The 27,496-nt window shown below is 37.9% G+C and overlaps 1 long non-coding RNA gene across 1 annotated transcript in view; it reads right to left on the bottom strand.

The window, feature by feature from the left end:
• Positions 1–2,364: 2,364 nt before the first annotated feature.
• LOC121316570 overlaps positions 2,365–27,496 on the bottom strand; it is a 61,378-nt gene continuing 36,246 nt past the window's right edge. Inside the window, exons 2-3 of the long non-coding RNA XR_005950419.1 lie at positions 5,052–5,135; positions 2,365–2,436 (exon numbers count right to left, since the gene is read on the bottom strand). This is a non-coding gene — a long non-coding RNA (uncharacterized LOC121316570). The remainder of the gene's footprint in view (positions 2,437–5,051; positions 5,136–27,496) is intronic.

A 27,496-nucleotide genomic window follows, 5' to 3' on the forward strand; every position in this document is an offset into this window, starting at 1 on the left:
AAAGTCAGGAAATATACAGTACATTGTTTATATGACAAAAATGAAACATATTTATTTCTACTACAAAAATTGTAAAAACCTCTTTCACACATTTAAAAAATGAATTACAGGATGTATTCATTAGTCAAAAAGTAAACAACAGCCACAACAGCTGTTCCGCAGGACAAGACAAGAGAAAGAAACATAACAAGTAATATATCACATTACTTTTTATTAAGTAATAAGTAAGGGTATTATATTATATTTTTCTGAAGAAATGAGTAGAGAGTAATAAGTTACTTTTTTTTTTCAGCAACGTGCCCAACTCTGCAGAAAGCTGAGTTGCTGTTGTGCTTTTAAATTGATAGTGATGGATTATGTACATAGTTCTGCAGTGTTATCTGACCTTTATAAAAAATGTGTTATACTAATTCACGTAATTCTAGTAATAATAATACAAATTGTATATGTTAGGACCCCATTGGGATCGGGTTGACCTTATCGGCCCATCACATTGCAGAAAATGCACTGTAAGCAAAGCCATTGCATTCGACTTTATGAAGCTAAATTACTGAATCCTATAGGGTGATGCAAAATCTTTGCCCATAGCTGTTTATTATTTTTAGTATAATCCCCCCCAAAAAAATCTCTAAAGGAAAAGAAAGGAATAATGAGATCTCATCAATATTGACATGCAAGGTTGTGAGCATTCTGAGTTCAAATGTGCATCTTTGAGCAATAACCCGTAACAATGTAAGCATTTATCAACTGTTAACACTTCAATATTTTGGCAGATTGCCTTTGTTTTCCCACGGAGAACACTTTTACTTCCAACAGCTGAAAAAATGTGTAACAATTTTATCTGATAAAATGTCTAATTTTGAGGAAGACCATTTGGATTTCACAGTGCTTTTTTGCTTCCCTCTGGGGAACGACTGACTCTCAAGCTCATTTGGCACGGCTCAGCACTGATAGAGATGATACATCATGTGCTATATAGTTAGCACTCAGATATGTGATATCTAAATACATGTCAGTCATGTTTTACCACCCTTGTATTACAAATAAAATCGGTTCCATTTATATAAGTAATAATTAAAGCACTTACCTGTCACATGCAATTTCTGACTCTGTCACCAGTTTTCTGATACAAAGCCCACTCTTCAATGTAAAAAAAAAATTGATTATCCATCACAGCCCGCTTTTTTTTTTTTTTCATAATAGCAAATCGGTCCATGCAATTGGCTGTGTGCTCCAGGGCTGCAGACATACTCTGTTGGTTACACAGAGCTTCAGTGAGTTTTACCTGATGAAAATGCAGCAACAAGTAAACAAACGAAAGAGAGATCCCAGCTACGTTAATGTGAAACAGTTCATCATTAAATAGTCTGAGATACTCTGTGATCTATTACTATTATTTAAAATTTGTGATCTTGTTCTTGTGCATTTTCACTTAAGACCCTTATTAAGCAGCACATGCAATTCAGCACGGAGAATCCGCTTAAATGAATGTCAGTGAATGAATGATGATGATAGCGATTGCTAGTGCCGCAGATAGGATGTGGCTATGAGCCACCTCCATCAGCGAAGAGGCATGCTGTGAGGTGGTGGCTGGGGAGGATGGAGGCCAAAACAAAAAGAAGTGACACTAATGTATAGTACGCAGAGCTTTTATACGTTTGCTGATGATCTATTGGTTATGGGCTGATTCTCCTTCCAGAAAAGCAACCAAGTTTACAATTCAGCACACAGAATCCTCTTAAATGAATGGCAGTGAATGAATGATGATGATAGCGATTGCAATTGCAGATGATTTATGACTGTGAAGGGCGCTCGAATGAAATATATATTTGGCCGGATCTCTCGTCCGCAGGTGCCCAATGGCTACCTGCGTGATACATGCATCCCAGTGCCGTAGATAGGATGTTGTTATGAGCCACCTCCCCCCAAAAGATGAGACTGCCAAACAACGAATGGAGAAGAATAAATAATTAACGCACCCCACAACTGCGAGATAAAATTGGCCGGAGGCCTCGTCCGCAGGTGCCCGATGGTTACCTGCGCGAGGCTGGCTGGAAATACATGAAAAGATACATGCATCCCAGTGCAGCAGATAAGAAGTGGCTGTAGCCACCTCTCCCCGAAATGATGAGGCCGCCAAACCATGAATGAATAATTAAAAATATTTAACGCTCTCCACAGTGGCACTCTGCCACCTAACTCCAAATATTGAATTTAATTAAAATCAGCAGCTGAGACATGGCCCGTCCCCCAGAGTATGACTGCATCGAGGGAGAGAGCCCGGCCTCTCAAACCCAACCAAGCACCCCGCAGAACTATTAAATACGAACCGCTCAGCACTCAGGTAAGGAAAAACCCCTACTCACCTATTTTATTGTTGAAGGCAGCCCTTTCTCCAGGCTCTAAGTGGTCAACTCCCGTTTCGGCTTCCCAGCGCTAAATGTGCGGCCGAAACAAAAAGAGCGACAGGAATGAATAGTTGTGACAAAGTGCCAGCCCCTGTGTATATTATCTGTTATATGTTGCGTGTGGTGTGTTAAACATTGGTGTATAGACATTGGTACACGGGATATAAACGGGTCTGTGTAACACGAGTGGGTTTAAAATGTATATTTGTATTTAGGCACGAGGATTGCACAGCACTTCACGTGCAAGTAAAAAGTAATAATATGTGAGCACAGGGAATTGCACTTTATTAATTCATGTGCAGTTGCCCCGCGAATCTAATTGAATGACTGATTAGCAGTAGAGTCTCGGTACAGCTGCATAAAAACAACATGTTTTCACCCACTCAGGGTTGGGTGTTTGGTAAGCAGAGAACGGGAGAGAGAGGAGGAGAAACCAAATAGAGTTTAGAATCAATTGCTATTACATGCTGGTGGGACCAGCACGATACTTGTTTGTTTAAACTCATCGTGTTTGTTAGTCTGTCGATCTTCTCACCGTTTTGTTAAGTGTTAGTCCGTTTTTGTTTGTCTCTTTATTTTGACGTGAAGTGCCGTGTCCTGTGTTTTCGTGTTTGTTAAACCTTTTATTTACAATAAACCGGTGCAAGCAAGCATCCCCATCATTTCAATTCATCCGTCCTGTGTTGGTGTATTTTATTTCCTGGTCTGACACCGCCCACTTCGGCCGTCGTTGTGACAATAGTACACAGAGCTTTTATGCGCTTGCTGATGATGTATTGGTTATGGGTGGATTCTCCTTCCAGAAAAGCAACCAAGTTTACTATTTTGAATACTGTTTCAATTATGGATATTTTGTCGTTATAACATTATACAAACACCAAGTGATTCTGTTTTTTATCGTGATGTAAATGCAGCACTAGTGACCTCTTGGCACGCACGCACGCGCACACACACACACACGTACATATACTGGTTTAAAAAAAAGCCCAATATGCCTGTGGCTTCCCTGCATGTAACTGCTGGGTTTTTTGTTTGTTTGTTTTCACGAACCAGCCACTGATCCATCATAAAAAGAGCAAACTAAACACTGCAAATTACAGTTTACCGATTGTGACCAACACTAACTAATGTGCGCACCACATAGTAAGGTGATAAACAACATACATTACCAGCTGGCTTCATCCAAAAATATGCAGGCTTAATAAAAGGCACCAGTCAGATGCACAGCGCCATCTACAAAGTTTGACATGCCTGGAGATGTGACAGCATAAAGATTTGTTTTAAGTTAATATTTACTAAATAACGGGAAATTTTAGCTGGTATTAAATTCGGAAGCTTTGCTATTTTGGGGGATATTTTCACAGCACGTTTACAAAAAGTTTTGCTACTTTTAATTCTAAAAACAGTAATATAAATGTTTACTTAATTAAATATGTCTGCTAAAACAGTATATCATTTATAATAACTGCAACTGCAGCAACTGCACACTAAAGTACTTTATTGGACCTTATTAGATGCTTAATTGGTCAAATTAACTAATTTATGGTTAGAACAAAAACCAGGAAGGACACTGGCCCTCCATTACCTGAGTTGTGCACCACTGGTCTAGAGCACGACTTGTTAAACTCGGTCCTGGGGACCCCCTATGGCTGCTGGTTTTCATTCCAACCGAGCTCTCAATTACTTAAATAGACCCTTACTTGAACTGATAATTTGCTTAATTAGACCTTTTTACTTGAACAGTTAGATATAACATTTTATAAATAACTTGAACTGCAACTGTTTAAGAGCTGCAAACAAGTAAAAAGGTCTAATTAAGCAAATTATTAGTTCAATTAAGGGTATAGTTAAGTAATTGAGAGCTCGGTTGGAATGATAACCAGCAGCCACAGGAGGTCCCCAGGGCTGAGTTTGAGAAGCCCTGGTCTAGAGCATGTAAAACATCCAACAGCTTAAACCAGGGGTGCCCAATCCTGGTCCTGGAGGGCCGGTGTCCTCCTGGTTTTTGTTCCAAATGTACACTAAATTGCTTAGTTGGACCAATCAAGCACTTATTAGAAGTTTAAATTGTACAATTAAGCAATTTAGTGTACAGTTGGAACAAAAACCAGGAGGGACACCGGCCCTCCAGGACCAGGATTGGGCACCCCTGGTTTAAACGTTTCTACAATCTTACATCAAAAATTAAGATTTTAGGAACGAAATGTGATGTAGGTATTATAAACTTTCTTAAAAAGTAGTATGTTGTGGTCACATGATACCAATGAAAACAGCAGAGTCTGACAATAAAAACAATATGTAGTTTGCCTGGGGTATCTGAAAAGGAACACTTGGTAATTTTGATGTAAAACAGCCCCAACATCACAAAATGTATTGCCAACGTATATTAGTAGCTAAACTGCCAAGATATTAACTAAATAGTTCACCTTTGAAGAGAATTGTATTTCTCGACTGCAGCTCTAGGGCAGTAGTTTCAATTATGCGCCAAGTTCTCATAATGTTGGGCACTTGAACTTGTGGTCTTACACAGACTCATAGATAACCAGTTGCCGGAGGAAGCAGGTGTAATAAACTCACAGATATGATGACATGTAGGTGAAAACAAAATGTTTCAATGAGCAGACATTTTCATTATTTGCTTACCTTCAACACTGCATTGATGAACAGCACATTAGCTCCTCTATCTCCTGTCTGTTTGTGTCATGTGATTCAATGTCACTCTCTCACCTGTCAGAATAAAAACAAACACTTAATACAGCTTTTCTGAAAAGTATTATTTCAATGAACAGTATACACATTCCCTCAGAATATATTTCAAGTTGGATGTCCCAACATTTGATGTCAGCTAAAATAAATGTCAACCTACTCATAAAGTATTCAACGGTCAATATAAAACTGTTCTTAAAGTCTGAATTATTGACATGTGTTCCTAGCAGGCAAATACCCATTAGAATATGACAAGTGGAATCTTTTTGCCATTGACTGCCATTTGGATTCCAAATAGATAAAAAAAAATCAGTATGTTTTAAAGTAATTCTAAAACAAATAAGAAACAACTTAAGATTACTGAAAAATCTACATTAAAATGTCTGATTTGTTTATGTATGGCTTGGTAAGTTTCAGAAAATTGTGTAAATGAAAATTTGGAGTAAATAGCTTTGAGCATTTAGCCATAGGTGTGTAAAGTGTTTCTGTGTACAAAAGGGGACACCCCTTGTAGAAAACTATAGTCCTGTCCAAAACCCATCTGTGTGTAGGAGTGCATAGAATCAGGCAAAAGAGGAGTTAAATAATGCAATCATGGGTGCCACTCACAAGAAGCTACATTAAGCTCAGCTCTCCTTTAGACAAGAATTTATTACCCTGATGAAAATCCCCAATGGATTGCCACAGCCAATTATACTGCTTGCACAAGATCTTATTATGATGTTGATATAACAATCTCTGTAATTCCAAAAGAGGTTGTGGACTCTGGCCAATTTCATTCACAAATTGGATTGCACTACTTTGCTGCAACACTGTTGCAAAACACCCCTTTTTATTTCCTGCAAAGCTCTTAGTAATAACTTACTGGCTGAAGGGAATGTTAGTGAGCTGGATATGCTGACATAAGGCCTGTTACACCAAAGTGTTAGCCTGGGATGTGGTAAGACGAGGGATGATCTCCACCTCTCACATAGCAGAGCACCATTTGTGTAAATTGATTAATTCAACCGAATAGGGTAACTTGGCTTTTTCAGTTGTAAGCAATACGCAAAAGCAGTACTTAAGGATTGGGTGTAACAGGGGAAGGAACAGTTTAAGGTTTTCAAGCCTTGGCAACGGCAGTCACAGAATAAGAGTTTCTGTAAAAAAGATGTTCTCTAATGTCTTCCTTGCTAATGGGTTTCCTAAGCCACAAATAGCCATGTGCAGCAGCCATCTATATAGTATCCATATTGTTTTATCTTTGCAAAACCCTGTGTTGAACATATCAAGGGTGATACATTTATGAAACATAATTATGATTGTTTTCATATTTGTATTCACACATCCAGGTTCATAAATCAGGTGGAGAATGAAAGTGAACATATTGCAACAATTATTCTCAGCACCGTTTGTCAAGAAGACCAACATTTGCATTATTTTTTTCCATCACAGAATCCTATGTTTTTATCCAAGTCAATGTTCCCTCCTGAACAATGGGATGAGGTGAACTTTTTTAAATTCTTCTTTTTTTAAAACTTCTAACAGGTCCCCCTAACTATTCTTTGCTGAAAGCTAAAAAATGAAGGTTAAATAAAGTTCCCTCTTCATTTATTTAGCCTTTACGTTACCTCTTCAAAGCTCATTCCTTCAAGCCCTTGGCTAAAGTTATAATCCCCACTATTTAGATCTTTGTATGCATACAAAGTATATATGTTTTATAAACTGAAATGTAATAAGAATTCCATAATATTGTTCAAATTAGGAGGTTAGAGATTATGAAATATGTTTTCTTGGGATACATACTTTGAATATAAATTGAAATCTATCACATTCTCAAGCAAACAGCTATTTAGCCACCAATTCACTCTCACACAATGAGTTCCCTCCACCTTCTTTCAATAGGAGTATAATCCAATGCAGCAGACAGCAATGTATTTCATAAATTGGAATTAGAATTGAACCCAATTAAATGGTTTTACTTTAATGAGAAATTGAGATTAAAATAGCATGAGCATGTGTAAAGCATATTTGTAGGACATCTCCACAGGGTAAGCTAACTACAGTGAAAAGAACCTGCAAATTAATAAGGATTATGTGTCTATTCTTTAAACCATTTGCTTCTTTAATGTGCTTGTACTTAATAGGGGCAAGGTGATACAGCGTTAAAGCTCATCAATAATTCTAATTACCTTGATGCAATTGGAAATGTCAGAAATTATATTATGTAGGGCCAGCGATATCAAGGGCCAGATCTGGTAAGTTTTTGCACTATTGAAAATTGTTGTCCCTTTTTTCATAAACACAGAAAAAACTTTTTTTTAAACTAGAAATACTTTGTGTGTATTATTTGATTTGTGTTAACTTTTGTAACAGCTTTATTGGTATTACAGGTTGTTCCTCTTCAGATCAAGTAACTACTGTGTAATAACATAGAAATTGCCTTGTGAGAATTATGCAAGAATTATACAAGAATATATACGTAAAGAAAACAAAATTATGGATGATGTAATAAGGGCTTTGGTGCAGGCAACTACTGCCAACAGTAGACCAATTGCCTCCAAAGAGACCAGACTTGTCAATACCAAAAGCAACTGGAAGAGCAATGCAGAATGAATCAAGATTTGCTGATTCAAATGAGCCAACTGCAGACTGACAGCCAAGCTTTAGCTGCTTGACTCACTGTAGCTGAGGCACCATGTGTGCTAATAACCAGGGCATGAGACCGAGCCATTTACTACAAAAGATGATTATAGCCGATGATGTGGAACGTACCACCTAACTTTTGAGAGTATAGTGCCTTGAGAGTCACAAGAACAGTGGGCTGGCATCGTCGCTCCCTTTCTAGTTGGAGATGCACAAAAAGCATATTACCTGGAGCAGTTGGCTGAAGAAAACTACAATCAGATGAAGGTGGAGATCCTGGCAAGAGTAGGAGTGACATTGGTGGTAAGAGACTAGCAATTCAACACATGGAAATAGAGAGAGGAACAAGCTTCAAGGTCTCAAATATTTGACCTGATTCACCTAGCTAGGCAATGGCTACAACCCAAGGCCAACTCAGCAACAAGTATAGTAGAACTACTTATAATGGACTGGTTCCTATGAGCCATGCCTTCTCCATTAAGGAGGTTAGTTGGTCACAGGAATCCGGCTACCCTGGAGAACTTTGTGGCTCTTGTAGAACAATAACTTGCAGCAGAGGAGCTGCATCGTCAACCTGTCCTGAAGACCTTGAGGACCTGAAAGATCAGCACTCCCAGAGTACAGGTAAGAAAGACTTTGGTTTTAGAAGGGGCGCTGAAGGTGATGGGTATAAACATTATCAGTGTTACAGATGCGTTGAGTATGATCATATTGCGATACAGTGTCCAAATGAACAGGAGCCCATGCAATGTAATCTTGGAAACAATTACTATTGTGTGTTAGTCAGTGTAGAAAGTGTGGTTATAGGAAACCTCCCACTTACGAGAAATATAAAAAGTAAATGGAAAAGAGGTCCTGGCACTCGTTGATTCAGGTCATGAATTTGTCTAATGCTGTGAAACCCAAAGATTTGAAACATGATCTTAAGATTGGTATCATGTGTATACATGGTGATGTAAAATATTATCCCATGACCAAGGTAACATTTGAGGTACAAGGGGAAATATGTATATTAACAGTGAGAGTGGTCATACAAGTGACACTGGGTAGAGATTTCCTAGTGTTTGATAAACTGGTCCAAATTAACTGAGAATTGGATAAATCTGAACAGAAGGATTCAAGGAGTAAAATTGACTCTACAAAGAGTGTGAAACAAGTCTTTTAATTTTCTTACCTTGCTTTGGTGATAACAGAAGTGAAAACAAGGAAGTCACTCAGGGAGTGTAGTGTGGACAAACTCTGCGTGATCCTATAAATAATAGGACAACTTTGGTGGTTGAGAACAAGAAGTGCAAGAGTAAAGGGGTAACCAAGCAATGTGAGGTGCAAAGAATTAGAAATGAAACTGGGGAACAGTCACTGGTTGAAAATGACAGGGTAGGTGAAGAACTTCTTGAAAATTGGCAGTTTCCAGTTTGGTGGGTCCTGGCTAATGATCCCACATTGATAAATATAAAACAAACAGTTGTTGAGATAAACGGGGAATCTGTAAAAGGGAGAGACCGGGGAAGAAAAGACTATTATATTATTAAGAATGATCTGCTACACCGAGTGACTAAGATAGAGGAAGCCCAAGTATACCAGTTTCTGGTGCCACAGAGTCACAGACTCGCTGTCTTGAAACTCACTCACAACTATTTATTTGGTACCTATTTGGGGAAAGATAAGACCACCCAACTAACATATTGCTAAAGAGCTAGACAGGTACACGGGTTAAATACCTATAGAGATCCTGGCCGATCAAGGGACGTCGTTTGTGTCAAAACTTATAAGATATTTGCGTGAGTTGCTAAGAATAAAACCCTTAATAATGTCAGGATACCACCCCCAAATTGATGGGTTGGTTGAGAGATTCAACTGCACCCGGAAACACATGCTGAGAAAGGTTATTGACCGATACGAAACAAACTGGGACACCCTACTTCCATATTGAATGTTTTAACCCTTTGCGGTCCAGTGTCGGACCAGGTCAAGCATTACAATTTTCCCTTTCCAGTCCAATGTCAGACCCTGTCAGACATCATCGAAAAGACGTCAAGCACAAGTCTCTAGTCATTTTTTTCTCCAGAAAAAGCAGAGAAAAACATTCAATGGCTGAGTGAGACCGATAAAAAAACAAAAAAAGGGACGTGTGAGCATTAGCCTTAGCAGTTGCACCATACAGAGACAAGCAGATATAAACAAAGGAGGTAGCTGCTTCCGCATCAAAGTATATCACAGACATTTGCAGAGTTTTTTGAGATGTTTTAGTAATAAAAGAATGATTTGGATCACATTATTGAGGAGTATGGTGATAAAACAAGTGATCAGGAGAGGATTTATCAGTATGCACGTCTATAAAGAGGTATGTGAAAAATACAACGAACTTGGGGTGGGGCGTGGCTGGAGATGCAGTACTGATGTTGCTTAGTATTGCAATGTCCTTTAAACTGGTTTTACTTGGAAAAAAAATATTTTAAACAGTGTGTGTAAAATAAACAGATGTGTGAAAATAAATTTGACCTGACGTGCCTGACAGGCGCTGAATAAATGGACTGCAAAGGGTTAAAGGTGTCCCAATTGTCCACAGGTTTCTCACCATTCCAGCTTTTTTATGGTAGGCAGCCCAGAGGTATCCTGGATATTGCTAAGGAGCTATGGGAAAGCCAGGTGAACCTGGAAAAAACTATAATGGATCATGTCCTAAACATGAGAGATAGAATTAAGGAGGTCACCCCTATTGTGGGGGGACATTTGGAGAAAGCACAGGGTAATCAGAAGGCCAATTACAATATGCAAGACTGGGTAATATTGTTGGTGCCCACACCCGAAAGTAAATAGTTTGCATGGTGGAAGGGCCCCTACGTAATTTTAGAAGCAGTCAACCCGGTGAGCTACAAGATCCAGCAGCTGGATCGTAGAAAACCAGAACAGATTTACCACGTAAATCTATTAAAACTGTGGAAAGGTAGAGAATGTTAGGTTTTTATCATAACCCTGGTTTCATGAAATAGAAATTTAACCATTACCTAATGGGTGTTTACCCCTTAAAGTCTCTGAAACCTGAACAGATATACCAAAGCTTCATGCTACTATGCTACAGTCATGCCCGAAAAAGCTGCACACAGCATAATTTGATACCAGCATAAGTTTTCCTTCAAGCATTCTGCAATCATTGACATAGCAACCTTGAAGGTTAATGGTTATGTTTCTGTTTCAGGGAACCAGGGTTATGATAATAACCTAATGTTCCTTTTCAAGTATGAAATGTAACCATTATCTAATGGGAGAGTGTACTAAATCATTGCAAGAGAAATATTGCAGAACAACTGGAACGCTAAACCAAAGGCTACTAAGGGCTAAAAATTTTGGGAGAAATCTATGTCTATTTGTAAGGGTTGACCCGGAAGCCCCTTAATACTAATTCCAAAGCCAGGGTTTTGTGGAGGGTTTTTCCACGACCTGTCTGTAGAATCTAGTAAAGGTATGGGGAATAGGTGCACTGCTACATTACAAATGCCCTTGTGTGCAGGTGCAGGTGATCAATTAGACAGTCAATGATAATCCAGGTGCAATGGTGTTTTATTTTTAAATTGTCAGATGGGGAAACAGCAGTAAACAATGCCAATGTTAACAGGTAATACAGCGGTGTGTACTGTTCTGTTTATAATCCATGGGTTGATCCCGAAATACTACACAGTCCCATTCTTCTCACCCACACGTAACACAGACAAAAAGCGCATGCTCTAGTGATCATAGTGACATAGAGTTCTTCTGTGAAACAAAGTCCAGCGATGTTGTCCGGTTTTAGTGCTGGCCTTTGGCGATAGCTTCGGATCGTGTTCAGTCATCTAATAATAACAAACAGTGCAATTGTTTAGAGACGACAGATAAACAAACAAACACTCACAATTTACAACACGGTTCTCCTTCCAGTTACCTATAACCATTACAAAGGAACAGATCACATCACTACGTCTCCTTAAACACCGTCAACAATGATCCCTTGTTCAAACGCTCTTCCAATCCACGGATGCCACATCGTTTCTTTTTGGGTCGATTATTTAGTGTACCATAGCCCCACCTGGGAATGAACTGTTGGATCATCCAGTCCAGGGTATTCTTTTCCCTTTACACAGCGCCCTTGCAGGTCAGGAGGGAGATCTAACACCAAGAATCATTCCATATCTGTCACACATAACACCACTCAGCATGGAGCCGAAAGAACACTCGGCTAAATCTACTTTTAGCATTACTTTTACCGGGAAAAACAATCTACATTTTGGTGGTCTTTACCCATATGGTTTACCATGTGGTACACGAAGGGCTGCAATGCCAGATACCACGATTTATCTGGGCATTGCTGTCCTTCATTGTGCTAAACCACTTGAGTGGGGCGGGGTCAGTGAGGAGATCAAATGAACGTCCCAGCAGGTAATATTGTAAAGAAGGAGTAGTTCATTTAAAGGCCAAACACTCCATTTCAACCATGGAGTAGTTAAGCTCCCAAGGGAGCATCTTTTTACTGAGATACAGGAAGGGGTGTTTTACTCCGTCTACCATTTGGGACAAGACTGCACCCAAACCAAAATCTGATGCATCGGTGTAGAGGAGGAATCTCCTAGTGAAGTTCTGAGTGATAGCAGTGGGGGCCTGGAAGAGTCTCTGCTTAATAGTGTCAAAGGTCCTGACACTCTACTGACCACTTAATTGAATTTGGTGCTTTCTTTTTAGTGAGGTCAACTAAGGGATTAACCACTGTGGCTTACTCGGGGATGAATCTTCAGTAATAACTGGCTAATCCCAGTAGAGACCTCACCTGAGCCTTGGTTTTGGGGAGTGCCGCATCCACCAAACCCTGGACCTTGGTGACAACAGGCTTCACCCTTCCATTCCCCTTTACAAATCACAAATATTGTGGCTCTGTTTTGGCAAACAAACATGTTCTCAAGTTAGCTGTCAGTCGGGCTACCCTTAGAGACTAAAGGATGACCGTGATTCCAGTCAAATGCTCTCACCAGGTGGAGCTGTAAATACCCACATCATCAACATTTACAATGTGGGTGTAAAACCTGGTCCATCAGTCTCTGAAAGGCAGCAGGCGCATCATGAAGCCTAAATTACATGGTTATGAAATAGAACAGCCTTTCTGGTGTTGAAAATGTGTTTCTCTCTATAACTGCGGGTTAATGGGATCTGCCAGTATACCTTCGTCAGGTCCAGAGTGGAGATAAACTTAGCCATTCCCAGTGTATCGAGAAGTTCATCGACCTGAGGCATGGGGTATGCAACGAACTTGGCAGTAGCCTTTTCCTTACGGAAATCAGTACCAATTCAGTTCTGTACTGGTTCGGTGACTTTCGCACCAGGTCGGAAACTAGGTTGGTACCGGGGCAGTACCAGGTCAGCTTGGTAATGGTTTGGTAACTTTAGCACCGGGTCAGTATGGGGATGGTACCTTGCTGGAACTGGATTGGTACTGGGACAGCATGGGGTTGGTTCGGTACTGATTCAGTGACTTTGGTGGTACTGGTACCAGTGCGGTAACATCAGTCCCAGTTCGGTACCTGCTTGGGAGTGGAAGTGTCAGTGACCTTGGTACCATTAGGTACCGGTCCACTGGTTTGCAGTCACAGTGGGTGGCAATGTACAGGGGTGCGTTCCTGTGAAAGCTACTGGCAAAACCTTCACAATGGTGATGCCAAACAGCTATGACCAAAACAGCATCAAGATACTGGAGTTGAAGTTGCAAGCAGCAACAACCGAAGCGAGTATCTTAGCCCAGCAGCTGCTCTTGCTGCATATGTGCTGTGCACCGTGTTGCAGACAGGCCTGCACGCAGTATCTGTAAAAGCAGAAAAAACACAATGAGAAAATACTTTCTCAACAAGAGACAGTAATTAAACAATTACATAAATAAATATGTGTCACTGGCTCAAAGAGCAGCTTTGGTATACAATTTTCAGGATTTGTGTCTTTAGGCGGTAAATACTCATTCGGTAATGGTTACATCTCATACTTAAAAAGATTTATGGACTTTACAACCACTTCAATGCTGTCAAGGTCTTGTTTAGTAACATTAACATATTTTTTTTTAACAGATAGGCAGCAGGATCTCTTTATACTTGTACTTGTTGGTGGACAATAAGTATATATACAGCATGTACCTTGTCTTCCAAAGCGTTTCAGATATGTGTAGAGTGTACATTCAGCACTTGACATAAATCTGCAGTTGGCATCTGGAGCTCCTTGCATATTTTACCAGTTACAGAATCTATTTAAACTTTAAACCAAATTTCTGATATGTGAACTTGAATCTAAATATAAATCTCACATGCCTGTTACGAGCTGCATTATAAAGGAAAAGAGAAAGAGCGGGGAAATTGGAAGAGTAAACACTAGACACAAACTCACTAGCAACAAAATAAAATATATCATGCATATGCGCAAGTAAAACATATATATCCGAGTTTTATGAATAAACAAATGCTGTCATATTTGTTTATACTGTAGCTGGCAAACTAGAATTGTCTCAACAGAAAGTTAAAGGTGCTTACGAGTGTACCTCGTAGGACAAATTGGTACAAAATAATTTGTCAAGGCTGCATAAAATAATTGTGGAATTATTTTTTACCTTGAAAAAAATCTGCTTGTCATTATGAAACACTAAGCTCTGGAAATCTATGTCTCAAATAAGAGATGCAAATTAGCCAGCCCTTCTCTTAAACTTGGGACACACCATATCTCTAAAACAGCACCTAACGATGAGGCTTTTGAATGGGTCGCCTAGCCATGTTGTAGATGCTGAACCATTGCGATCTGTGACAAAGTTTTGAGATCAGTCATTGATAGGAAATGGACAAGCATTCATGGTCCCATTAGCCTCCTCTCATTCGTAATTTTTCTGAAGTTCTTAAGTTCTTATGACCCAAGAGGTGAACTGTCTATACTGTGCAGACTTTGGTAAACCTTGCTGGATGAGATTGTTTAATTAGCACGTCTCTAATAAACATTTGCTGCTGTGTACTGTGGTAAATGTAGTAAAGCAAAGTAAAAACATAGTGAAATCACTGTATAGAAAAGCAATATACCAAAGTTAACAGAATGTACACAAACAGAATTACGAGTTTGTTATAAAGGCGAATGAAGTACTAAGGAAGCTAGCAGCACCTAAAACAAACAAATCCCCAGGGCCGGATGGAATCTGTCCAGGAGTCCTCAGGGAAACTAAAAAACAGATTTTTAAACCAATATGTTATATATTCAACACATTTATAAATAAAAGAGCCATCCCACTGGACTCTAAAATTGGCAAAGTTGTTCCTATATTTAAAAAAAAAAGGGAGAAAAATTTGACCCTGGGAACTACAGACCTATAAGTTTAACATATAGATTTTTCATATGTAAAATCATGGACACTATATTAAGGACCAAAATTAAGGAATATTTATATAGTAACAACATTATAGGAGACATCCAACATGGCTTTAGGAAGGGTAGAAATTGTTTAACACATTTACTAGTTTTCTTTCTGGAGGTGACTGCTAGAGTGGAAAAGGATAGTGTGTATGACATAATCTACTCAGATTTTCAAAAAAGCATTTGACAAAGTACTGCACAAAAGACTATATCTAAAGATTAAATCAACAGGAATAAATGGTAAAGTAGTAGCATGGATTCATAACTGGTTACAAGATAGAAAGCAGAGAGTTATATTTAGAGGCCAGGCATCAACGTAATAAGTGGGGTACCACAGGAATCAGTATTGGGAACACTGCTATTCTTAATCTATACAAATGACTTGGATCAAGACATAATCGTAAACTCGCAGCAAAACTCGTAGCAAATTTACAGACAAAACAAAACTGAGAGGGGTCGCCATCTCCCAATCAGCAACTTTAATAATACAAAGAGATTTAGACAAGATTCAAGCTTGGGCTGACACATGACAGATGAAATTGAATGTGAATAAATGTAAAGTCTTGCACATAGGGTGCAAAAACATTAGAGGCAATAAAACGTGAATAGTAACGAAATGTATGAATGAAAAAAACTTGAAGGCAGTAGTGGATGAATCTCTTAAGCCAACTAGATAAGATAAGCTATAAAAAAGGCAAATATAATGTTAGGTTATATAGCCAAGACAGTTGAATTAAAATCTAGAGAAGTTATATTAAAATTATACAATGCGCTGGTAAGACCACATTTAGAATACTGTGTACAGTTCTTGTCTCCATATCATAAGAAAGGCATTGAGGCATTAGAGAGAGTACAGAGGAAAGCAACACGATTAATTCCAGGATTGAAGGGCATGTCATATGAAGGTAGACTGAAAGAGCTGATTCTGTAGAGTTTAGAAAGAAGAAGAGCCAGAGGCGACTTAATAGAGACAGTTCAAATTTCAAGGGTTTTAACAAATTAACTGCTGACAATTAAGTTTCATAGGTCACAGTGAACAGAACCAGGGGCCACGGGTGGAAGCTGAAGAATCGAGGGGAGAAGGAGCTTTTTCATGAAAAGGGTGGTGAACCATTGGAACATGCTGCTGGATAGAGTTGTTGAAGCAGAGACTATCAGATCCCCCTGTGACCATAATAAGACCTTTTGTTAGCTGCCTGTAGGAAGTACGGGCCATTTAGCCATGGATCCCCAGAGGTTTCATTTCCCCCACTGAACTTGGTTAGTTTTTTATTTTTCCTCTCCTGAGTGCTACACTTGCATCAAAGCGAGCAGGCATAGGTGGGCTGAATGGCTTTGTCTCATTCTAGAATTTCTTATGTTATTATGTTTTTATGAAAGAAGGTAAAATCACAGGAATGGATGGTAATGCCATGAATAAAAAAAACAACAACAACAAAAAAACATACGTATGCCGATGAAGGTAATAGCTGGAAGGTTTGTCTACTTGTTTTAATTTCTTAAAAGTATTGATTAGACTCAGCTCAATATCTGAGAAGGTCAGATTTGAAGATTGTATGGCTCTGGGCAAATCAAGAATAGTGTTGGGCAGTTTCAATCTAACCCTTATTAAAACTTACAATAGTAAAACCAATGTAACAAGTGAAAACATGTTAATCATTGTAAAGCACGAGGGGTACAATAAAGCATATTTCACATTGCAATACAATCTGGTAAAAAACATGGCCAACCATGGTAAACTATGGTAAATGCATAGCATACCCACAAGAAAAGCTTTGGAAAACTGCTAAATTACTGTGCAACTGTACACTGTTTCACTTTTATAAAGGGAAATCTTCCCAAGAACAAACAAACAACCACTAAGCCCACATAACCTTCAGTGACAACACACTGGGGGTCTTGGGGTATGTAAAGATTACATTTTGTGTTTTTGTTTGTTTTGTGTCTGTCCTTTTTACAATGGGTAGTTTTCTTTGTTTTGTGCGTATGGATTATAGAAGAGACATTTATAAGGATCATAATGTCTGGAATGAAAGAATATGCGACATTTGTGAAATCTCACATCTCTCACATCAAATCTTGGCTAGAGTTTGCCAGGAGGAATGTGGGAGACTCTGAGACCAGGTGGATGAAGATTCTATGGTCTGATGAGACCAAAATAGAGCTTTTTGGCCTTAATGCTAAGCGCTATGTTTGGCGCAAGCCTAACACCGCACATCATCCTGAGAACACCATCCCTACCATGAAGCATGGTGGTGGCAGCATCATGCTATGGGGATGCTTCTCTGCATCAGGGCCTGGAAAGCTTGTGAAGATAAAGGGCAAAATGGATGCAGCAAAGTACAGAGAAATCCTGCTGCTGTCTGCAAGAGACCTGAGACTTGGGAGAAGATTCTTCTTCCAGCAGCACAATGATACCGCCAAACATACAGCCAAAGCCACAAAGAAGTGGCTTAAAAACAAAAAGGTCAATGTCCTGGAGTGGCCCGGTCACAGCCCAGACCTCAATCCAATTGAGAATTTGTGGAAAGAGTTGAAGATTGCTGTTCACCAGAGGTCCCCATCCAACTTGACGGAGGTTGAGCAATTTTGCCAAGAATGTGTCCAGATGTGCAAAGCTGGTAGAGACTTATCCAGATAGACTCATAGCTGTAATTGCTGCCAAAGGTGCCTCTACCAAATATTGACTCAAGGGGGTGAATACTTATGCAATCAATTATTTTCTGTTTAGTATCTAATTAATTTAGAACAATTTGTAGATTTTAATTTTCACTTTGACATTATGGACTTTTTTCTAGTTGATCAGTGGCAAAAACTCCTAATTAAATCCATTTGGATTCCATGTTGTAACACAATAAAATGTGGAAAAGTCCAAGGGGGGTGAATACTTTTGAAAGCCACTATATATATATATATATATATATATATATATATATATATATATATATATATATATATATATATTGTCTTGCAGAATGTACATTTATTTAGAACACTTCACATATCAAATGCTGATTTACGATTATCTGGCGTATGGGTAAAAATCGGACGGCATGGATTAAAGGAAAAAAAAAAGTAATCCCATTAGTCATTTAACCTCATTTGGGGGGATACTTTGCCACAAAAATACTGTAAGACATCTATGTGTATTAGTTGGAATTTTTTTTTTTATGATGACATCTGCTTTTGTATCTATTTTAGTATGTAATTTCTTGGTTGTAGTCACCTGGTGCAAATAACGATATATAATTTTAGCAAGACAACAAACATTCCGTAAGGTTACAAGTGGTTAAAATGAGTGTATAAATCTAATTCATAACCGCAAGTATAGAAAAGGGTAAAATATTTTCATGACTGCAAATATTGAATTATTGAGGTAGTCTGTAAGAAATTAAACCTGGTCCTGTACACTCTCTCTCTGTATCGTCGGCGTCGCAGACTCGTCTGTAAATGTTATATACTCTTTCATTAATTAAAACCCTCTTTTTCCATGTGCAAATTAACTCCCAATAAATTATGACAACACCCCCCCCCCCCCCCCCCCCCCCCCCCCCCCCCCCCCCCCCCCCCCCCCCCCCCCCCCCCCCCCCCCCCCCCCCCCCCCCCCCCCCCCAAAAAAAAAAAAAAAAAATTAAATTGCAAGATTAATTAATTAAATTAATACTTGCAAGAAAGCCTATTTGTTAAGATTTTAGCATTATTTCGGAAATCAACATAATTTCGGAAATCATATTAAGATGATTATTTAATAATGTAATAAACCCAACAGCTGCTTAAAAAAGCCAAAATCAATGTTGCATGTCGATTCCTTGATTAACACTGGAGTTATCATTTTAAAACATTTTAAAATCCCGTCCCTAGAGTCAATTGCAGCTAACCACCTGATGTTTCTAACTAGTGGATTAAGCCGGTTTAGTCCACTTGATTGCTAAATTAGTGCTAAACAAGATCCCAATAGCAGCGTACTAAAACAGACTCATGATGAGCCTGTTGAAGTGGATTACCTTAGTACTGTAAAGGGTAAGACTAACTTAGTATGCTTGCCCGTCCTAAGCATTTACTGTTTAAAATGGTTTGCATTTTCTTATGTCTGTCACATTCGGGCAGTCAGATCCATGATAATAAAATCTTGCACTATATATAAGGCCCTACATTTAAAATACACTTTTTATTCATTTTCCTTTGATACTGTTTTCGGTTTAATGCAATACAATTAAACTTTTTTGTGCCTATGCAGCAGTGTCAGCAGCTTAAATGCAAGTATCAACCTTCAGTTTGAAATGTGCACAGAAAGACATGACATTTATTTTTGCTTAAATATGTTTGATGTAATATGTCTTTCTTTTTGTACAGGGATCCCTTTATATATGTATGACATTGGAATCCACATATCGGATTAGTAAAGAAGGGATTATACAGCTATGCTTTGCATCACCTAGAATTTTAGGATTGAGACATCATTTTATATATATATATAAAATTTAATCAAAAAAGCTAGAAAATGATTTAGCAAAAGTCTACCGGAAGCCACAATAGTAATGTAGTATTGTTAAATGTTCGAAATCTCACATTTTTCAATGTGTCAGTTTTTTGTTAAGTATATGGAAAACTACAAATCGGTATGTATCTTTATGAAACAAAAACTGTTACCTCTATAGGGTGATGCAAAACCTTTGGCCGTAACTGTAGGTTAGTCCTCATTATCAGTCTAACTTGTTCCACTTGTTCCAATCAGTTAAGCCGATTATCGGGATCATCTGCTTGGTACGCTGCAATCAGGATGAAGTTAATACAGATTTCATGATTTTCTAGTCTGAATTTTAGTCCACCTGATGTGTCTGAATCACTGGTACACTGCAGTTGACCTCTAAAGCCTAACCCACATCAACATATAAAATAAGCCAACATATTACGAATGCTGTATCCTGAATCACCAAAACTATTTCAGTTGCTAAGCAAGGTCCAGGTCGAATCCCTTAAACAAATTTCAAGGCAGGCTAAATGAAACAACTCTATGCCCTCTGATAATTTTTAATGCTGCTAATGCCATCCAGAAGCACCTAAGAATACAGTGTGAAGGCAGCATAAGTGTTAGATTAATTGAGTGTGCCATTGTGACAGACATCGAATGATGCTTGGTGGTCCCGACCTGTGAGGCCACAAGAAAGAAGGAACAGAGTAACTTTAAGCAAATGGCAAGACCATTTATTCCGTAAGGTAGGTGGAAGTCGGCCATTTAGGAAGGGGGCAGAGCTACAGCACCCAAGCCTACTGACCCAGACGGTAGACGACGTGGCATCCAAGGATTGGAGGAGCGGATGTGCTAGTTAACCTAGGAGTCATGGGCGAGGTTATAAATAGGGGGGCGTAGCTTAAGTGATCTGTTTCTTTGCATATGGTTATACCTAACGACCTAGACGGAGCCCGTATTGCTGAAATCGAAAGCCGTGAGTGTTTTGTCAGTTTGTGAACTAACACTGTGTGTCTTGTGTTGTCTGTCGGAACTGTGTTTGTGTTTTGTGTGGGTGAGAAAAGACGGGCCTTTTTGGTTGCGGGTCAAACCCGGGGAATTTTACACACAGGAGTGATACGTTACGTTAACATATTAATAACATACATTATTGTTTGCAGGTTTTGCCATAAGGCTTTGGACATTAGAATCATTAATAAACACCCTTGCACCTGTGAATCATTTGTCTGTGTGATTAATCCGGTCTGCACTGCACTCACCTGCACGTACTCACCACTTTGCCACAGCCATTCACACAGTAGTGTCTTGTAATATGGATTGCACCCTGGTTCATAGCAGTGGCACAAAAGTAGAAAGCTTTTTAAATTGTGTTCTTTGGTTAATATCTCACAAAAATTATTATTAAAAAATTAAAAATAATTATTTTATTTTTCGGTGCTTTTCTTAGCTAAACCTGTCTTGAGTTTTATTAGTCAGCTTTTGTTGTTAAATCTACCAGTCTGCCCCACACATTGTCAATACATGTTGTTCTGAACCTTGCCAACAGAGCATTTTTGTGCAGGGTCAGTTAGATCGCAGAATGTATACAGAAAAGGTTTATTATTGATGCAGTGCTGTCTATTGACTGCTTTTTACATGGTATATTGAAACAATTTTTTTTTTCCCTTGAATAACTGGTCCTACACTACTTCAGCATAGCAATATGTTATTTTAGCTTCTGGCTGTAACAGGGGCTGTGAGGATGCTGATAACTGTTCTAGTTACATTTTTCCTAGCATGTACTGCTATGATGCTAAGGTTTTTCAAAATTGTCATGCTGCTAAGAACAAAAAAATAAATAAAAAATGGGAAACTGGCAACACTGACAACTTTTAAAAATATGAGCTTGAAAGAGGTAATTGCTGCTGGCATTACAACTAAAACAAAACAAGACACAACATGCTGTGACAGAGTAAACAGCCATTCCCCACAGGGTAAGGAAAAGCTCTGTTTTGATGTATTATGGGATACAATCCGGACCCTGTGCCTAAATCTTATTTTGACAGATCTCTGATTGGCAAACGTACGAGGTGAAGTAGGGTGTCTAAACAATCTTGTAAAGAACAGTAGTGAGCAAAATTAGGCACGTCATCTACTTGGGGATCCTGTCCTCATCCAAAGATTGGTTGTTTCCTAGTTTTTAATATTTCCAAGGTGACTCGAAGGGATCCATTATGACAGCCATATCAAATTGTCACTGAGAAGTATGTATGAAATCAATACAGTAACATAGCATTATCATCTCCATGCAGAAATATGCTAGGAGTCAGGCTTTTAAAGGGTTCATAAGGACCTTTTTATTTTACTGTGTTACATGTTCACATGTGTTGCTTCAACTGTTTATGTAAGGTGTGTGTTGTTTTGATTTAGTGTTTTTTTTTTTTACATTTTCACAATTTTTTAAAACTTATGAATTGCATTCCCTGCTTCAAGATGGCTGGAGGATGATGGGAAATGTAGTTGTGAGAGGTCCATGCAGGTACATGTGAAGCCATCTTGAGGCAGGGAATGCAATTTATAAGTTTAAAAAAGTGGTCAAAATGTAAAAAAAAAAAAAAAAAATAAATAATAATAATAATAATAATAATAATAATAATAATAATAATAATAATAATAATAATAATTAAACGATACATTCACCTTATGTAAACAGTTGTAGCAACAGATGGGAACATGTAACACAATAAAATAAAAAGGTCCTTAGGTGCCTTTTAAACCTTTATTTATTAATCACGCACTTTATTTGTTGGTAAGATATAAAGGTGAAACTTTTAATGCATCACAATTATAATTCGATTCACTAAGCTATTATCACATCACTAAACCTTTGGGCTGAAATGTACAAACTCGTTGCTCTAAATGGCTTGTCCCATTGTATTTTATTGGCGGATGAGTTTCAAGTCCAAATTGCATTTGGTTTTTATTCAGGTAGGAGAATGCAATAATCTTTAGGAAAAGAAAAGATATGACGCTAAACTAGCGCTGACAATAACTGTAGTGCATACAGTTACATTCTGATAAAACATTTAAAAATCTACAGTACCCTTTTCAGAGCATAAGATCAGATGACATAAAAATAACTCTGATTTTTGCACAGTGGTTAAGACATTCACATCAGATGTATGTGGTCATTCGGTTATAAGGGCACCACACCCGTAGTGCTTTTTATATTATGATGTCTATTTACTTAATCCTTTGTCAGCATTAAGGGTTGCTAAGTGTTTATCGAGCACCTTTATTTTGATACCATTTGAAACCACATATTCTTGTCCTTGAGTTGCAAAAGAGTTGTCTTTTCATATACTGTATAACTAGAGCACTGTGTTTTTTGCAAATACGAAATAAAATGAAATGCAACATATAAAACGAAATGAAACAAAATGCAAATATGAAACGAAATAAAACAAAAAATCATTATAAAGCAAACATAGAATGACATTTTGAAATTGAGAGGTTTATACAAAAAATACTTTAAATAAATACTTGCAATCATAGTTGTCAAGGCTCAGCCGTTACCATAGACACGGTCTGAAGGGAAACGGAAGCTCTGACTAGAACTTGCTCAGATGTATAATTGGAGCAAGTCAGTAGGGAATTCAAATTGTGATGGAAGAGAAGAGACGATTGTTTCTAAAATGACTAAACCGCGCATAACAATTAAACAACACTGCAAGTAATTTGAACATGAGGGGATGTATGCAGCTGACGGTAACAAAATAATCATGTTCAGATTTGCAACTGTCGGCTTGAATGGGCGTCGAAAGATACCGTCGTTGAGCATTAGCTGTTTATTCCTTTTGTGGAAAATATGGCTTGTTTGCTTATATTTTGTATTAGTATGCTAATTCTATGTTTTATTTCAAGTGGTGCAAACTCTGCAGTGGAACAAATGCTGTTTTGGTTTTGAATGGATTTGAATGAATGAATCTGCTTTGCTTAGTGTTTAAATACTGAGAAACCCCAAGCTTGTTGTATACTGCTTCAGTGCAATGGGTTGAAATACAAATCATTTTTTTTTTCATATATATATATATATATATATATATATATATATATATATATATATATATATATATATATATATATAGTGAGATAGCAGGGAGGGGGTTAAAATCCTTCCCTGCTAAAAACCTTGTGAGAATGCACATTTGGGTGTTATGGGGTTTAATGGTGTAATTATTTTATTGTTTAGTAATCCCCTGCACCTGGTGGTAATTGTAAATTAGAGCCAGGTGCAGGGTATTTAAAGAGAGGCAGCCAGTCTGTTCCAGGCTGCTGCTGAGAGAAGAGCCCGACTGTGTGAGTGAGCAGTCGTATTGAGGTATTGTGTGAGGGTGTGTTTTTCAATGTTTGTGGCAGGTAAACGGTTTAGCCGTCCTGCGTGATAGTTAGGTTCCTGTTTATGTTTAGTGAGTGCTCCAAATAGGAGCTAGGTGTTTGTTTTGTGTTTATTTCATTTTGTGTTTATTAAAAGTGCGCGTGAGCGCTGTTTCAGTACAATCCTGTGTGTTAGGTCGTGATTCAGAAGGGAGAAGAACCAGTGAGATCCTCTCTGTGGCAAGCAACAAGTTGATATAATATATATATATATATATATATATATATATATATATATATATATATATATATATATATATATATATATATTCACGTTATATGTTAACCGCCTTCCATGTGAGCCCTATTATTGCTGCTAATAATGGGTTAATACTTCCATAGATTATACCTTGTAAACTTTACTTCAGAAACTGGAGCTTGTTGAGTTGCCAGTTTGTTTACATTCTCCATAGTTAGTTTCAGCTGCTGGCAAACAAGCATCCTGCCTCCTTATACTTGCCTTCTTGCCACTCTATCAATCTTTTTTTTTTTTTTTTTTGCACTTTACTAATTAATTATCATTTTAACTAGTTTCAGTGTAATTTTGACACTTCCACTTGCCCTTAACTTGCTCTATGCCAGACAACCTCAGCGGGATTACAATGAAGTGTAAAGGTGGTAATATTACCGTCTGTTACTGTACACAATCATAATAAACTTCTTTATTTAGGAAGGCCATATGAGCTTCAGGTAGCTTTTTTATAAAGGCATCCTAGGAAGTACAGCAGCAGGCTACATGTACAAAGTACACATTCACACACACATTACATACACAGGGCCTATTTAAGTTCTGGAACAACAGTTTTTTTTTTTTTATTAATTATAAGAGATTTCAGATCTAAGTCCTGCAGGTAACAGGTTCCAGTCTGTAGCAGCAGGAAAAAAAAACTAAAGATTTGTTCCTGCAGCACTTTTTATAGATGGTATATTGAAATATTTTGTGCCACAGACATTTCATGGACTGTATTTACAGGTAAACTCATGAAACAAGCTGTTTAAATAATCCGGTAGTGTGTTATGTGCCCCTTTAAAAAGAATCAGATTCCAGTAAGAATTCCTTCTGTTAGCAGGTGATAGCAAATTTAATCTAGAATACAAGCTGCAGTGATGCTCTACTGGAGTACACTGAAGTACAAACCTACAAATCCTATTATACATTGTATCAATCTTCTTCAGTGATTCCTTACTAGCAGTCCTATAGATCATTATGGTCTAGAACAGGAAACAAAAGTTGTTGTTGGGCTAGTTTAAACCTTACTGTAAAGCTTAAAACAGTGGCGCTGACCATACAATACTCTAAGCTTCCTATCAATTTTACTGCATACATCTTTCATGTGTTTTTCTAATTTAAGAGTTTAAGAGTATCTAACATGTGGCATTGGTTAATTCTGACAACTGCTTTTAGGATTTTAAAGATTTCAATCAAGTTGTTTTTTTCTTTGTTCTAGAATAAATAAATTCAGTTCCCTCAACCTACATAGCGCATTCCTTTAAACCATTGGATTTGTCTGGGACTCTCTCCAAGGCCACAGTGCACTTCTGGTTATGTGGTGACTGAACACAGTATTTTATTGCTGAATACAAATGAAAAAACATTAACATTTCTGTTTATTCTCTCTCTCTCTCTCTCTCTCTCTCTCTCTCTCTCTCTCTCTCTCTCTCTCTCTCTGGCATGACAAGGACATTGCCAAATCTACAACACAATACACAAACATAAATTAGAACAGATGCAACATGGTTATATTGAGCACTTCTTATAGTGTGGCTCTGGCTCTATGACAGGATGCTACAAATTCGGCAGCTATTATTGCTCCCTCTCTCTTTTCTCCCAGAAGAACCCACAGTTTCTTGTCCTGGTTATGGAGCAGGAAACCCTCCATATTATTTGACAGTCTGAGGCAGTATCTCTCTCTCAGCTCTCTCTCTCTCACAGTGGAGGATGAAGTGGAACTCAGTGTCAATCTTTCCACTGTTGCACTGGATACAGATTCTTGCTTCCCTAGGTTTTCACTGTGCTCAGTACCTGCCTGTTTCAATGGCTAGCTTGTGGTCACTAATCCTATATTGATGATATATTTATTGATCAAGCACAGCTCCATTGCAGAATGGCCACAGTACTGTTATTACATGCCTCCTGTAGAAGAAACACCAGTAAGGTAGAGCTAATATTGTTGATAACCCCAAAGGAGTCAGTGGGATACACTGATTTAAGAAATTTGTTTCTCTGCTGGCCTTTGGTTTGGTAAAACCCAATAGAAGTGAAAAACAAAATAGAGCAATACATAAAATGAACATGGATACTAAAGTTGCAAGTATGCCTTATTATTAAATAGTGTCCGTTATTATAAATGCATTGTCTATGTATTGTCTGTATCTATCAATTAAAAGAAATTGCTTCATTTAAAAATATGTATTCCTTTAAGAAGCTTGTCGTAGGTTGAAGTCTGTTTCATATCCTTTCTCTTTATATGTATTATTGAAAATAGTGTCTATTATTAAATGCTGTCTGTAATTATGTCTTATTAACTAAAGCAACTGCTTCATTTAAAAAGATGTAAATTGACATCTTTTAAATTATCAGCTTGTATTTATATTCTTAGCTCAGTTCTCAGTTATGGTTACAATTCATGACTGAACAATTTTGAATACTCTATGGTATGTATGTTTTACTTATATCTGCTTAAACTTTACATTTGATTTATGGATATCATAAGATCATCCCGCAGAAAAATTAAAAGGGAGACATTTTTTTTAAATTTTTTTTTTTACTGTGTTGCCACAATTAAATGCAGAACACCTCTGAGGCATTAATACTATTTGTAGTAGTGGTTCTAATAATAATAATAATAATAATAATAATAATAATAATAATAATAATAATAATAATAATAACAGGCCTAATCTACCCACCACCAAACCAAACCAAACAACTCCCCAGTCTTGACTGCTCATAAGTATGCATGACATTGGTAATTTCTGACAGCACCAATCCAGTCCAGGTTTTTTACTAAGCAGGTTCTAATGTAGTTAATTGAAGCTGCTAAGTGGCAATTAACTAATTTAGGTTCTGGCTGGAATAAAGACCAGGACTGGAATGGATCACGTGGGCCGGAGCTGAGTACCTCTTCATATCGAATCACACAGAAAGTCTCCATTTGTAGGGAGTTTGTATGTGCATCATGAGAATGATCACCCAGTCCTGCAAATAGAGATGTTCAGTGAGAATTTGAAATAAATTCAGCTGTATAAGAAAACATGTTAGTAAGGTTCTGCGAAAGAGAATGATTCTTGATGATAAGTAAACTGTATTTCACCATGAGCACTACAGCACTCACTCTGGACTTGTGACTGTGTTTGTGTTCTGTGTGTGTTTAAATACCTTGTTTATTATTTCGGGACTGAACCCCTTGTTATTTAACTGTGCGTTACACGTCATTGTGTATTGCCAGTACTCCATTATTATTTACTGTTG

Source organism: Polyodon spathula, chromosome 6 (genome assembly GCF_017654505.1).
Source record: "Polyodon spathula isolate WHYD16114869_AA chromosome 6, ASM1765450v1, whole genome shotgun sequence".
Taxonomy (NCBI): Eukaryota; Metazoa; Chordata; class Actinopteri; order Acipenseriformes; family Polyodontidae; genus Polyodon; species Polyodon spathula.